The following is a 13,808-nucleotide window of genomic DNA, read 5'->3' on the forward strand; positions in this document are numbered from 1 at the left end:
GTTCAGTTGGAGATGATGAATAGCTCAGTCCTGTTTTTATTTTACCATCAACGGATGAAACACAATGGAAAGATGGGAACGTGAATCTTGGAACTAACTGGTGTGGTTTTGGCTTTATACGTTCGTGTGGTGTTCCTATCGTTTCTTCTGCTCTATAAAATTGTCCATGTCCCCGGAATACTTGCTCAGATTTACGTAGTCGCCCACTTTCTCCAGTCAGCCAGCTCTTAATTTCACAGTCGTACGCTGCTACTCCAAAGAGAGCTCAGCGTAATAGTCGTAGTTTTCAAGTACGAAGCAGTTACATCGAATGATACTGCGAGAGATTGACCATTATACAGATTTTCTCCACGTTATTTCCCCAAATTAATTTTCCAGTGGGTAAAAGTGAGAAAACTTTTTTCAATAATGTTCAATCCAAAAAAGTTGAAAGGATGGGGAGCAGCAACAGGCTGGGATATATACGAGTGAAAGGATCCTATAGAAAAATAGATGTCGGAGAGATAACAATGAGATTAAGTTCAAACTTTCTCCAGAACTCTCCTCACGCATTTATTAGGAGAGAGTAACAACAACGAGGATGTCAAATAACCCATGCATCCCTACTTTTGAACTATATTTAACAGCTCCTCCGAGAATTGGGAGCACATCCCACGAAACCCTCCTCGTTGGGCAGAGTGCATGAGTAAAAGTGTCGTTTCGCAGCCCATAAAGGAGTTATGGAGACGCATAAAAGGCGGACGTAGAGGAAAGTGATTCAAGATTAAGACAAGCGGAAAAGATGAGGTGCATTCAGCCAGGTGTAGCTTTTTTTTAGTGTGAACTCTAATGTGCGGCATGTCAATGATGGTCGACTTCTTTGGTCGCTAGGAGAAAAGGAGGACTTTGCCAATTCAAGGAGAGTACGTAAGCAGGAGTTGGAAAAGTACTTGGCTTTCCTCACGTGCGTGTCATTTGAAGCCTGTCCTCACCTCGCCCGATGTCTTCGTAGCACTTGAAAGAAAGTGGAAACTTGGACTCAGCCTTTTCAATCGAATTCAAAACCACCTTAAAATTGTGTATTCCACATTTCCATCCATTTTTCTCCATCCGATACTCAACCAATCCGGTTCCGCCTGGCTGTCTGCTCTACATCCGCCTAAAATAGAATTGAATACGGCAACAAAAGAATTGGATAAAGCAAACAACGTGTGACTATGACAATGTTCAGTTGCATATTCTTAGTTGGCAAAGAGAGTGAGAGAAATTTGGACGTGAAATATCACGAGGTAAAAACTCTTTCATGCGAGTTTAACTCGCTTGAGAAGGATGATAATGATTTGTGGAAAGAGTTCTCAATATTTTCTTTGCTTATTGTCACAATCCAACCACCCAACCCACCACTTCATCCGCAATTGTGCTGACAATTTGACAAATCCCTGTGGATCCACTCCACTCCAGAGTGAAAATCTTACTCGTCTTTTATGACTTCTTAGTTGCGTGGATGTATGAGATTCGAATACGCGGTGTCGCTTTTTCCCAGACGGCATCACTCTTCGTTTTTCAACCTCACGTCTCCTCATCCCTGTGCATATGAGAATTTGAGAATGTGACATATGACATGCCAGCCAGTCACCCATCCACTCCTCCCACTCATCCACCGTATGAATAGGCAGTTTCCTGCTCAAATGAAAGATTATTGAATGTGGTGATGCCTGCTAAGTGGCGCGGATGCGATGCACACAATAATGGCACGTATCCATCCAGCTGTCACATCATTTTGGGACAAAATCACTTTGAAATGTGCACAAATTAGAATCACAAAGGAAATTCGGGGGTGAAAGATGTGTATTTTTATGAGATTTCCATTACATTATGGTGTCTCGTGTGAAATATATTTGAATGCACTTATTTTTTGAATAGGAAACCACGTCTTAATCAATGTTAGTATTACTAGATTTTTTTTTTTACTTTCTACGGAAATTAGAAATTTCAATTATTTCAAGGTAGATATTTAAATTCAGATTTTATACGCTCAAAAATCATTCAGCTCAGAAGGTTTGCATAAAGTGAGGAAATATTGAATCGAACGAAGACGGAGAAGTAAAATAAAGTTGATCCGGTTTCTGCATTTTGACTGGAAGCGCCTCCTGGCTCCTTTCTCCCGACAACTGCGCGGTGAAAGTTCTCCGCTCCGCCACGGATGGTGGTAGGACACTGGCTTGAAATTGCGGAAGAGAAAGCCAAGAGTAGCACTTTCACCATGGAATGAGAGCATCTTCGTCAGATTGAGTAAAACCAAGTGGGAAAATTTCTTCACAAATTTATTCTAATACTTTTCCAGGAGGTTTTAGAATTTTTTAAATTTTCAACCCAGTTTTAGCTGCTTACGACATGACAGAAGTGGACGACGCTTGAATATTCATGCCTTGACTCTAATCTTATGTATTGATTCTTGCAAATTTGTACAAGACGATCGGAAGAAGTGGGCTGCCATCACCCACCACATTCATTGCATATTCACACAAGATTAGAAAGCCAGCCGAGAGACGAAGTAGGAAGCTGGGAGATGAAGGGCTATTAATCAATGTGTTCGTAATTGCATTACAATGAAGTTCAGTTCAATTTACGTATCTGCATACATATTACAGTCCACCACCACCACAACCTCGTAGGCTTCTCTCCAACAACAATTCTTTTCGGTGGATAGTTTCTAGTTAGAAGTATCTCGAGAGAAATCTCCCACTGGTGCATTGTCTTGTTTTCACTGGGACGACCTGAGAATTGAAACGATTATTAATGTATCGATCCATCCGACCAAATACGTGGTCCACAGGGCTATAAATTTCCAAAGTGGACTGAAATACTACATTAAGACTGATTATTTCTGAATTTTTTGCTCAATTGCCATTTATTTTCCGTTGCCTTCAGAAACTTTAGTGGTTTCAGTAGGTTGTAATGGATTCGCCAGAAACTTTAGCTACGTGGCATTTAATTTGCAATCCTGGTGAAACGTTAGGTTATCATTTCTAAGGTTATCCTATCATTTCGGATATCTTAACATGGAGAAATATACTCATCGCCAAAATAGGTCTGTAAGGATATGTTCTTCTTTTCCTTTACAAATATCGCAAGCTTCTAGAACAAGCGGTTTGCGCGATCAGTTTTCATGGCGCAATCCAAGTCAGCTTCCTATTTTTAGTTTTATGTCGGATTATGATATTAAAACAGTTTGGACCGGACAAGACATGATTAGATCTTCCGTGTAATATCTCCAAAAATTGTGGTCTGCTTCTTCTCCCTTTTTTGTAAAATACCTAGACACGTCCACATGGAGAAAAACACTTTAATCAACTTGCCCAACTCTGTAGATAGATGTGTCACATGTCAAAAACAGACAGCCAGAATCTCCTAATTTGTTGCAGTCTGCTCACTTACCCTCTTGTTCGAGACTCTTGTATATTTCTCGGAAGGATGACGATTCCGTCCTGAATTTTGAGTATTAGTCTTTGTTTGGGCAAACAGTGGAGGCGAGTTTGTTGCTATTTCATTCAGTAAAAACATGAAATGACGGGTGTATTCACATCAACTTTTCACTGGTTCCATCACATTTTCCGAGGCTAAAATTATGCTTTTGGGTAGGCACACGAAAATTTCGTCTAGAATTTACACACGCACTTATTTGTAATTTTACCACTTGACAATATCCAGTGATGTGTTATCTTCGGGTATACCTTGTCCGGCTTTATGAAAATCGTAATAACCATCATCGTCATCCCCTGTATGTCGTAAAGAAGAGGCGGATCATCATTCCGGATCATCATTCACATGTCGCCTACATGATTATTTTCTTCCTTCCTTCCTCGCTACCCAATATTTTGCAACGGGTCATTCAATTCAAATTCTTCCGGTGAGACAGCAGCAAGAGAGAGAATGGTGTGCTTGCTGTGTTTGTGTAAATTCGCTTAACAGTTGCTGTGACATAAACACGACGCTTATCCAGGTTTTCTTCCCAAGCGAGCGTACGTATCACACTTTGGACCTTGAAGACCGACCGAGAACGAGTTTGCATATAAATGAAATTTCTAAACAGTTCAATCGAATTTTGCATTCAAGGATGAAATTTATTTGCTCAGCCTACCGCACATATGGGAGGATTGGCTAAGATGCAAATTTTCTTGGGAAACTTGAGTTTCGCAAGAATTTTTTTATACAATGGAGTAAAACCTAGTGCAAATTGAAGCTTAATGCCTCTTGTAAATTGTCACAAGTATAAAATTAGCTACACATTTTTTAAATAATTTTATCAACTGTAAAATGAGGCATGATTTTGAATTACTTACTTAATAGTCCCAAGAAAAGTACAAATTGTCAAGACGAGGAACCTGATTTTATGCCCGTTTACATAACAGATATCGACTTCATGACCATAATGTATGATATCGGTCGATCTGCACTGAACTGTTCTTTGGGGGAGGGTTTGTTAATCGGGAAGCTGTCCCGTGGGCGAGTCACTATTTACAGGACGCTGTGCATGTAGGAGTGGGAAGAAAGTGAATGAAATATTTCTCCCTGCTCACCAATAAATCGACGATATCGAGCAGGACACTCTCTTCCCATCCGAAACCCACCTACGTATACCTGCTCCCGGTATGTTGCACGACGTCTTTTGTCTTCCGAGGAGAAGGAGGCAGAGCGTGAAATCAATTTATAATGGTACATAGACAACGATCGTCCTGAAAGTACACCTTCCTCCATTCCTCTTCCCCAGTTACACGGCGAGGAAGGAGACAAATTATTTTTTACCGTGGAAAAACAGCGTCTCCGTCGCTTCCTCAGATTGGAAAAACCTTATCGGACCCACATTTAGGAATTCTGCATGAAAATACTTTTTTCCCCGAACCGAAACCCGGCTTCCCTTTGTCGTCTCACTCTCCTATTGTTTCAGTCCATGAATAATAATAATAATAGAATGGCGAACAGGGAAATGACGCATTATGCGTTGCTCCTTAAAGCAACTTATTCTGTTTTTAGTCATGCAGACTAATTTAGATTTTGCCATTGAAATTCGATCCTCCTCCAAGGTTTCTTTGTGTTTTTATTGTGACAACTTTTCATCTTTTATGTTCGTGTACGTGCATTTGGCTAAAAGAGAAAGTTATCGAGTCGTTGTTGTAGTTATGCAGCGAAGGAAAGTGGAATTTTGGACGAGAGAGAAAAAAGTTATTTTTCTTCTGAAAATGGGGAAGGAAATCATTTTGAGACGACACTCTTGAATCCAGCTTCCTCACCCGATTGTCAATAAATAGAGGAACGACGAATGATGGACCTAACCACGGGTAAAGTGTAGATAAAAAAGTGCGAAGTATCAGAAAGGCAGGATTGGATTTCGCATTGAAAATCCGTGCGATACGATCCGCCCATTTTTCCGAGGTTACTATCAATCCTTACGTGTAGATGGATTGGAGGGGGTGGGAGTGTCGGCGAATAAAGGAAGAAGACGAATCCATATCCCAACCAGGAACGACTTTGGCTTTCAATTCAATCCAATTTACAACTTGCTTGGGTGATGGATTGGTCGTGGTCTGAAATAAATTCACTTACCACCAGACCAGCAATGTGGACCATGCACCGTAAATATACTACGGCATATCAATTCGGATAGTTAGGTCGTGAGTGCAACTTTCTTCCCTCCAGTGGAAATATTTTGCCTTGGATGGTGCTAAACCTTCAATATTTCAGATTTATTTTCACATTTGTCTCCGGGGGAGCCTAACAAGGAGTGGACGTGGGGCGACACTGGCAGTAAGTGAAGCACCACTACCACCACCACCACCTCATCCGTTGTGTAAGGCTATTTATGTAGGAAACGTGGTGGTGGGAAGTACTTTTTGATTTTGATCGTAACAATTTGTTGAGCAGTTGTAGTACGAGGCCGTGTCGGATGGTACTTAAGCGGTCGAGTCTTCTCAGTGGCAATGCTGACACTTGCAGGATTGGGAACGTAATGGAATGGAAATAATATATCATCATAGAATTGCGAGTCGTGATTGTGTGCGATTTCCCGATGCAGTTCACGCTTCTGGAAGGAAGAGTAGATTTTAGTGATGATGATGACGGCGTAGTGGAGAAGTGGATTCTGATGACTACGGATTTCCACTCGACACCACGACCGAGTAGTGGCCTTGTCTTGTTAGGTCATCATTTTATCTCGCCTGTGTGGGTTGGAAAGGTATGACGACGACGAGGATATGTTGGAGTAAACTAATGCTGCAGATTATATCGAGTCTTCCACATCATGTACGAGTGGGCGATGCGATGTCAGTCTGACCGGTTAGAATGACAGATGTTTGCAGAATATGAATGCCACCGTCCGGACTCGAATCCGGAACCCTTTGATTTAACCTCAAGCATTTCTACCTTGGACTAGACGACATTCTATACGTTGAAATACACGAGGTGTTTTTGGCTCACCTTAGAAAAAGTGTAAAAAATTTGAACTCAAATATCTCGGAATGGGGCAGACGAAGTGACCTAGTTGGAAAATCAAAAATAAACTAGGTATTCGACCCTATGGTTTGGTAAAGAGTGAAGGACTCGTTACTTTTTCTTTGTCTGTTCCGACAAGCCGTGAACCTATAGTGCATTGCTATACCTCCTTCTCAAGGATATGATGATCTCCAACATATTTACGAACCAAAATACCTTCACGGCTACTAATACCATCTGATTTAATTAATTAAACGTGGTACAGTGTCGGACAGATGTCTACGTCCACATAGTCGCGTCAATTTCATTTTCAAATTGTCACTGAACTACTGAACCAATTTTCATCATTGATATATCAAATTCTCACAAATTTAACGTAATTTCATAAAACATATGAGTTATTTCTGAAAATTCTGTGAAAACTGAGAATCATAGTGCAGAGCGAGAGAGGATGAAATTTGAGCGGACAAAAGTCTACGTCCACTTCACTTTAATTGTCAACAACAAAAATCTCTCCAATTTATAAAATCAGGTAACTTAATAAATCTATCAATAACATATGCCGCATTAATTTTTAAATAATTTTCTTCCAGAAAAATATGATGGCGTCGACACGCAAGGAAATTCCTATCGCTATTCGAGATCTTGTCATTCAGGACTGGAAGGGTGGACAAAAAGGGGGGCTGTCGCAGAGACAAATATGGACCAAGTATAAATTAGCAAGGACAACCATCCAGACAATCATTAAGAACTTTAAAGCTAATGGTTCAGTCCAAAACAAGGTCAGAAGTGGTCGAAAACCCATTTTGGCTCACCGAGAAGTACGCCACGTGCTCAACAAAGTCAACGTTACACCCTCACTTAGTGCTCCAAAGCTATCTACCGAGATCAAGGAGATGTTCGGCAAACAGGTTAGTCCTATGACCATCCAAAGAACACTGAATAAGGGAAATTTGAAATCCCACAGAGCAGTCCGGAAGCCTCTTATTGTACCGAGGAATGCAACCAAACGAGTGAAGTTTGCCAGAGACCACATTTCCAAGCCACAAACATTCTGGGACATATTTTATGGACTGACGAGTCAAAGTTCAATGTCTTTGGGTCAGATGGGCGTCGTAGAGTGTGGAGATATCCAAAAGAAGCTTTGAATCCAAAAAATCTCAACCCCACAGTTAAGCACGGCGGCGGGTCGGTAATGGTGTGGGGATGCATGGCTTCAAGTGGGGCAGGAAAAATGGAATTTATTGACGGAATTATGGACCAATACAAGTACCAGGGAATACTTGACCGTAATATCCAGGAATCTGTTCGAAAACTTGGACTTGGACGACGATTTGCCTTCCAACAAGACAACGATCCGAAACACTCTGCCAAGTCCACCATGGAATACTTCAAGAAAAAAAAATTCCGAAGCTAGAATGGCCTCCCCAATCTCCAGACTTGAATCCCATTGAGCATCTGTGCGACCACATTGAAAGAGAAATAAGAAAACAATCTTTTTCAGGAATTCCGGGCCTTAAATCCAGAATTCGTGAAGTTTGGGAAACCATTTCTGAAGATGTGACCAAGAATTTGGTAAACTCAATGACTCGACGCCTTGAAGCCGTCCTTAAAGCGAACGGAGGCCCAACCAAATATTAAAAATTAATTGTTATAACATTCCTTATAAATTACAGTTTTTTTTGTATGTTTTCTCTGACTGGACGTTGACTTTTGTCCATCCAATTGTTTTCATTTTGAATTAAAATACATCTCTGGCCTAAAATAAATTTTTTAGCGGAAAACTAATAATGTGCTATGAAATTACGTTAAATTTGTGAGAATTTGATATATCAATGATGAAAATTGGTTCAGTAGTTCAGTGACAATTTGAAAATGAAATTGACGCGACTATGTGGACGTAGACATCTGTCCGACACTGTACACACGACGATGAGCTCTTTGTTGACTGTACGGATGCCATAAAATCAAACCCATCTCTCTCTTACCCAATGTACTTACATGTAACAGCAGAAGAGCAAAAATAACAATGTAATGCCTAGTCAAATAAATGTCACTGATCACATATCACACTTCAGGACAAGCTTTGTTTGTCACAGAGGGATTGCACACGTAACAATGTTAGCGACCCAGTCAAAACACAAATAATTAAATCATGAATACTTAAAAGTAAAGTCATGTTGAGCGTACGAATTGATAAGCTTGTCATAATACTGAAATGTTTGCCATGTGAACAAATCTGAATATTTAAATGGAGCAGAGGCACAATGGCGATATGAATGTCATGAAAGACTCACCGTTGTTTGAATGGCAAATCAAAAGAGTAAGTTGGCTCGGTTTTATTACGGACGTATTTCTATCACTCGCTCATAAATGGGAGAAAGTTCCGGGCATTATTGTTTCTATCCACTGCACTGCCTCGCTCACTCGCTTGGGAAGGATGGGCGGGAAATGGTTCGAAATCTCCCAGGAGCGACTTTGAATTCGGTTCATAAGCCTTAGCTAACGAAGCAAATTCACCTGTGGGGGTATCCTGGCTTTTCTCTGTATCCATGCCAGGCAGACTTTAAAGTGTGTTATCGTGATGCCCACCAGACTAATCTGATCCACGGTAGATTAAGTCCAGTTATGAAGTTGTGAGTACGTTGATTGAAGTGAGGTTCAGTGAAAGCAGCTTTTCTGGAGGAAAATATGTAATAAACAGGGCTAAAAATATGGCTTAATTAACCAAATGGAAATTTGTATCCTGCTACCGTCAGAGGTTGGTGAAAGTAAGCAATCATTTCGTTCATTTACATTTATTTTGCATTATGCTCTTTAGTTGAGAAAATTTATAGTTTAAGATCCAGCCAATAGATTGTAAGAATATGTATACTAAATTTAAATAATGATTGTAAAGGCTATGGCCATACACAATCTCGCAATAAATCATTTACTTACTTACTTACATTTATTTTGCATACGCAGCAAGGAATTGTGTATTATTTATTCTTTTGAGAGCTAATCTGACTGCTCTCACTCCTCGGTGGAAATCAAGCCGTATTTGATCTTGGCTCTAGTCTGGTTTCTGGAAGTTGTGATAATAAAGAAAGCACTACAAAAGGATTGGTTGCCGAGAATGGGGAGAGGAAACCTCGAATTTTGCAGGCTTTTGATCAATGTAACGAACTAGTCGAGACGTCACACTTCCTGTTTCATCAAAAAGCACGACAACTAGGGCAGAATGGGTGTAGAACGTGATGCCCGTCGGTGAAAGCTCTCAGTAAGCTTTACCAGAATTTGTTGACGCAATTATTTTTAGATTCTTAAAACTGCATGACCAACTTTTCAATCCACTTTACATTGGAAAATAAAATAATTGTACTAAAAGCCTAAATTCTAAAAAATGAGAGTTTAAATTTGTGTAAGAAAATCTAGGCTTTTTGTATGAAATTTCTATCATTACAAATATATATATGTACATGTTTTTTTTTAATATCATCGAAATTGGTAAATTCTTTCTTATGAATTATCAAGACACAAACGTGTACAAATTTGGTTAGGATAAAAAGGGTTTAAATTTGAGCATCAAAAAGTACAAATTCAGGCATAAATCCTAGACAAATTTTTGGCACATTCAAATATTCGGCTAAATTTTGGCAAACCCGTTTCAAAATTGAGAGCAAGATCATGACGTCTTTCTTCTCGCAATGTGTACGTAGCTGCTGGAACAGTGCTCCCTCTGACACTTTACTTATTACGCCACACACCACCACTGTTTGCTTTATCAACCAACCAAAGTTTCCAGCCGAGTCAGTCAATCACGTCAGGCAAACTTCTAAACAAATATTCCTCTTTGTACCAATCAACGTGTGCATGGACAAGCTATACCTGGAAAACTTGGTAATTGGGCCCACTTTCAATATCATGTACATACAAACTTTGTGTGCCAAAATCTACGCAAATTTATTCCGCTGACGGAGGCGGAATTCATACATTCAATGTATCCGAAACTTGCAAGAATGCGGTGGAGTAAGTTTAATTAAAAAATCTCCAACGAGATACAAGAAAACGAAGAGAGGATTTTTACTTTTATTCGCCATCTCATCCTATTATCAGCCCCAGGATCGAGCGAGATCTGTATGTAGTTGGCTAGTTGACAGACAAACCTATTTTATTGCAGAAGCAGCAGCAGCAGCAGAGAGTCAGAAATGAAATGACCCTCGTCCTCATTCTCTCTGTTCGCTTATTACGACTTTGTACTGCGTAGCTCTCTCTTGTTAAATGAAATAAAATGGGGCAAATACATAGGGACGGATGGTTCAGGTGAGTGGCACTTTGCAGTAAAATCGAAACGAAAGTAGACTCGGCCATAGCAGCAGAGACTTTTTTATTATCCACATTTTAATTCAAAAGCCTTGACTTATCGTGCCTTTTTTCGCCCAGTCTCCAACCCAGGGTTGAAATGGAGAGAGGAAGTGAAAGCCAAAATGCGAGAGAAAAAGGAAGCCACGTTTCCCATCAGTAATGTAGTGATCCATTGTTTTATAGAGTAAAGGTCGACTTAACGTGGAAACCATCTAATGCCCGCGGTAGGTGGTTGTGATCCCCGCATTTTTGCCCAGCCGTAGATACACCGAACTTCCTTCTTCCGTGTCCATGTGCCATTAGCGACAGGTGAAAAAAGTATAAGTTTGTCTTTGGGGAATACTTTCCGATCGTGGAGGAAGACTTCTTACACATTATTGTTGCCTAGAGGATCGAAACTTGCTCTGAAACCACTGCAGGGTGGTCCCAACCAATAGTTTGGTAAATGGCTCTCGTTACAAGTTTTTTTCCACCTGTAAAGGTCGACTGAATTATGCGTAACGTACCCAATATAATGGTCTGCTATGGCCTCCAAATAATTTTAGACCTGCTTCTCAGTCTCAACGCAGAGGAGAAAGTTTCAATCAAAGTTTCCCTGATTAATTTCATGGGAGTCCGTTATCGTAAATTCTATTCGATTAGATACACAGTGAATAGACTGCGGAATAAATAATAACATCTTCAACGTGGATTTTAGTCATCCCTGTCTACGTGCTGGCTAAAGCAAGTGCACATTTTGGGACAAGCTCCTTCGCATACATAGTCATGCCTTGCAGATTAGACATGTCGTACACATGAGAGAAAGAGGGAGCGAATAGCAGAACGTGAAGGATTAGCAAAGTTTGTGAAAGAAAATTGCAAAAATAAGGCGAGCGAGTTAAAGAGACACACTGACACAGTCCCCAATCAATTATCATGCGGCGGAGAAAGTGTAAAAAGTTGAGTTCTTCTCAGCCATGTACGTACACAGTATGTAGAAGTGGATTATTGAGCAGTAGAGTTTGGATCATTGCAAGCGAGCCCAGCATGACATACATGACGTGACGCAAAAGAAAATGTAACGGCAGAGCAAGCAGACCGTACTTGGTTTCCGAGGAAAATTATTTTCCAAGGAAAAGAAGAAGAAAAAAAAGAGTGGCACAAGTATTTCACTTGAACATGCGTTCGCAATTCCTGGTTGACAGCTCTTTCCTGCTGTAAAACTACAACTACTTGCCTTGCTGTCCATCAGGCCCGGTTGCAGTGGTATTTCTTCCTCGTTGTCCGTACTAAGGAGGGGAGCTTGCGAGGTTGATAATAACAGATCTTGGTGCCCTTTGGATATGTGGTAGGGACCCATGAGTGTACTAAAACCCTGAAGTAGTTTGACTCCATGGCCACATTTGCGCCCGCCACACCCACTCAAAAATGCCCAAAAAACGCTTTCACTCGAGTTTTCACTCACTCAAATCCACGTCAAAAATCCAATTTTACTCGGATTTTGAAATTTCTTTCACCATTATACTCCCAGATAGTTGCTTTCTTCAATCCAATATCAAACGCAATTTTATTGATGATTATTTCGCAAACATAATTTGTTTTGTTGATGACTACAACAATGCTCATTCAGAATTTTAAATTTTAAAAATACTAAAAATTTCGAAAAAATTGAGTTTGATATTGGATTGAAGAAAGCAACTATCTGGGAGTATAATGGTGAAAGAAATTTCAAAATCCGAGTAAAATTGGATTTTTGGCGTGGATTTGAGTGAGTGAAAACTGGGGTGAAAGCGTTTTTTGGACATTTTTGAGTGGGTGTGGCGGGCGCAAATGTGGCCATGGAGTCAAACTACTTCAGGGTTTTAGTACACTCATGGGTCCCTACCACATATCCAAAGGGCACCAATATCTGTTATTATCAACCTCGCAAGCTCCCCTCCTAAGGGAGGAAGAAGAGGAGCATGAGTGGCCGTGGCATCGTGCACTTGCATCCAAGAAGGGAGCAACCATGCCAAATTGCACTTCCTCCTTCTCTACGACTTATTTATTTCCAATATTTTTGGGTATAACATAACGAGAATTGAGTACAACTAGTTTCCAGCAGCTTAACATGTTACAACAATAAGGTCACCAGCAGAGAAGGACGATTTTGTGCGTAGGCTCACTCGCTCTAATTGGGACTGAGGACGAGGACTGCTGATACTTTTCCAACGTGAGGTTGTCAAGTATACGGAGCTCGCTTTCTCTTTCTTCCTCCTCCCATGCATGAATGTACGTACTTACGTACCTGGGGTGGAAGTGGAAGAAATGATTTTTGCTGTACCCACCTCAGGCGGACATATCTGTACAACTGTAGGCCACCACCCGAGTGGAAGAAAATCCCGACAAATCTCTTGTTTTTTTGGATTTGAGGAGAAATCATGGGATTCAAAGAGAAGCGATGACAATTCTATTTTTACTTGCGTCGGGTGATGATGATGATGTTGCTTGGGTGCTTCGACGAAGGAACGACCCATTCTTTCCTCTTTGACTCTCTTTCTCTCTTGAGTGAATTGGCTGGATATAATTTAATGGAAAGAAAATAGAAGTGACGGTTGGTTTGGTTGGTGGGACTGCGTGGACGGATGAGTGAGTTGGTCCGTGTCTGAGAAAGCTTTGATGCCATGTTCCACGGGACACTTGACTGGGCTGCTGCCGTGAATTATATGTCGATGTTTCTCCACTTCCTGGTGTCATATTCCCAACTGCTGCTCCATCGCCCATCTTGCATTCAAGCTTATCATCATCATCAACATCACGACGATGACTTGTTCACCAAAGTTGGACCAACTATTTTCTGTTTCAAGGCGAATTTACTCCTCGCTCCAGCACAACATGGAAGGCCAGCCCAACTTTTGCATTAGGCTGAATCGTCACGACATTAAAGTTGATGGTAGAAAAGCGTGTTTAATAGCTATAAGATGAGACGACTAAGTTGTTTGTTGGGCGCAATACAATTTCTCTGCGAGATCTGT

General features: G+C 40.7%; 1 protein-coding gene and 1 long non-coding RNA gene across 3 annotated transcripts in view; one reads left to right on the forward strand and one right to left on the reverse strand.

The window, feature by feature from the left end:
- LOC118436106 overlaps nt 1-13,808 on the reverse strand; it is a 53,352-nt gene that overhangs the window by 25,280 nt on the left and 14,264 nt on the right. The window lies entirely within an intron of this gene.
- Nucleotides 1-13,808, forward strand: part of LOC110850859 (Kv channel-interacting protein 4) — a 41,932-nt gene that overhangs the window by 11,494 nt on the left and 16,630 nt on the right. The window lies entirely within an intron of this gene.

This window comes from Folsomia candida, unplaced genomic scaffold (genome assembly GCF_002217175.1).
Source record: "Folsomia candida strain VU population unplaced genomic scaffold, ASM221717v1 Fcan01_Sc006, whole genome shotgun sequence".
Classification (NCBI taxonomy): Eukaryota; Metazoa; Arthropoda; class Collembola; order Entomobryomorpha; family Isotomidae; genus Folsomia; species Folsomia candida.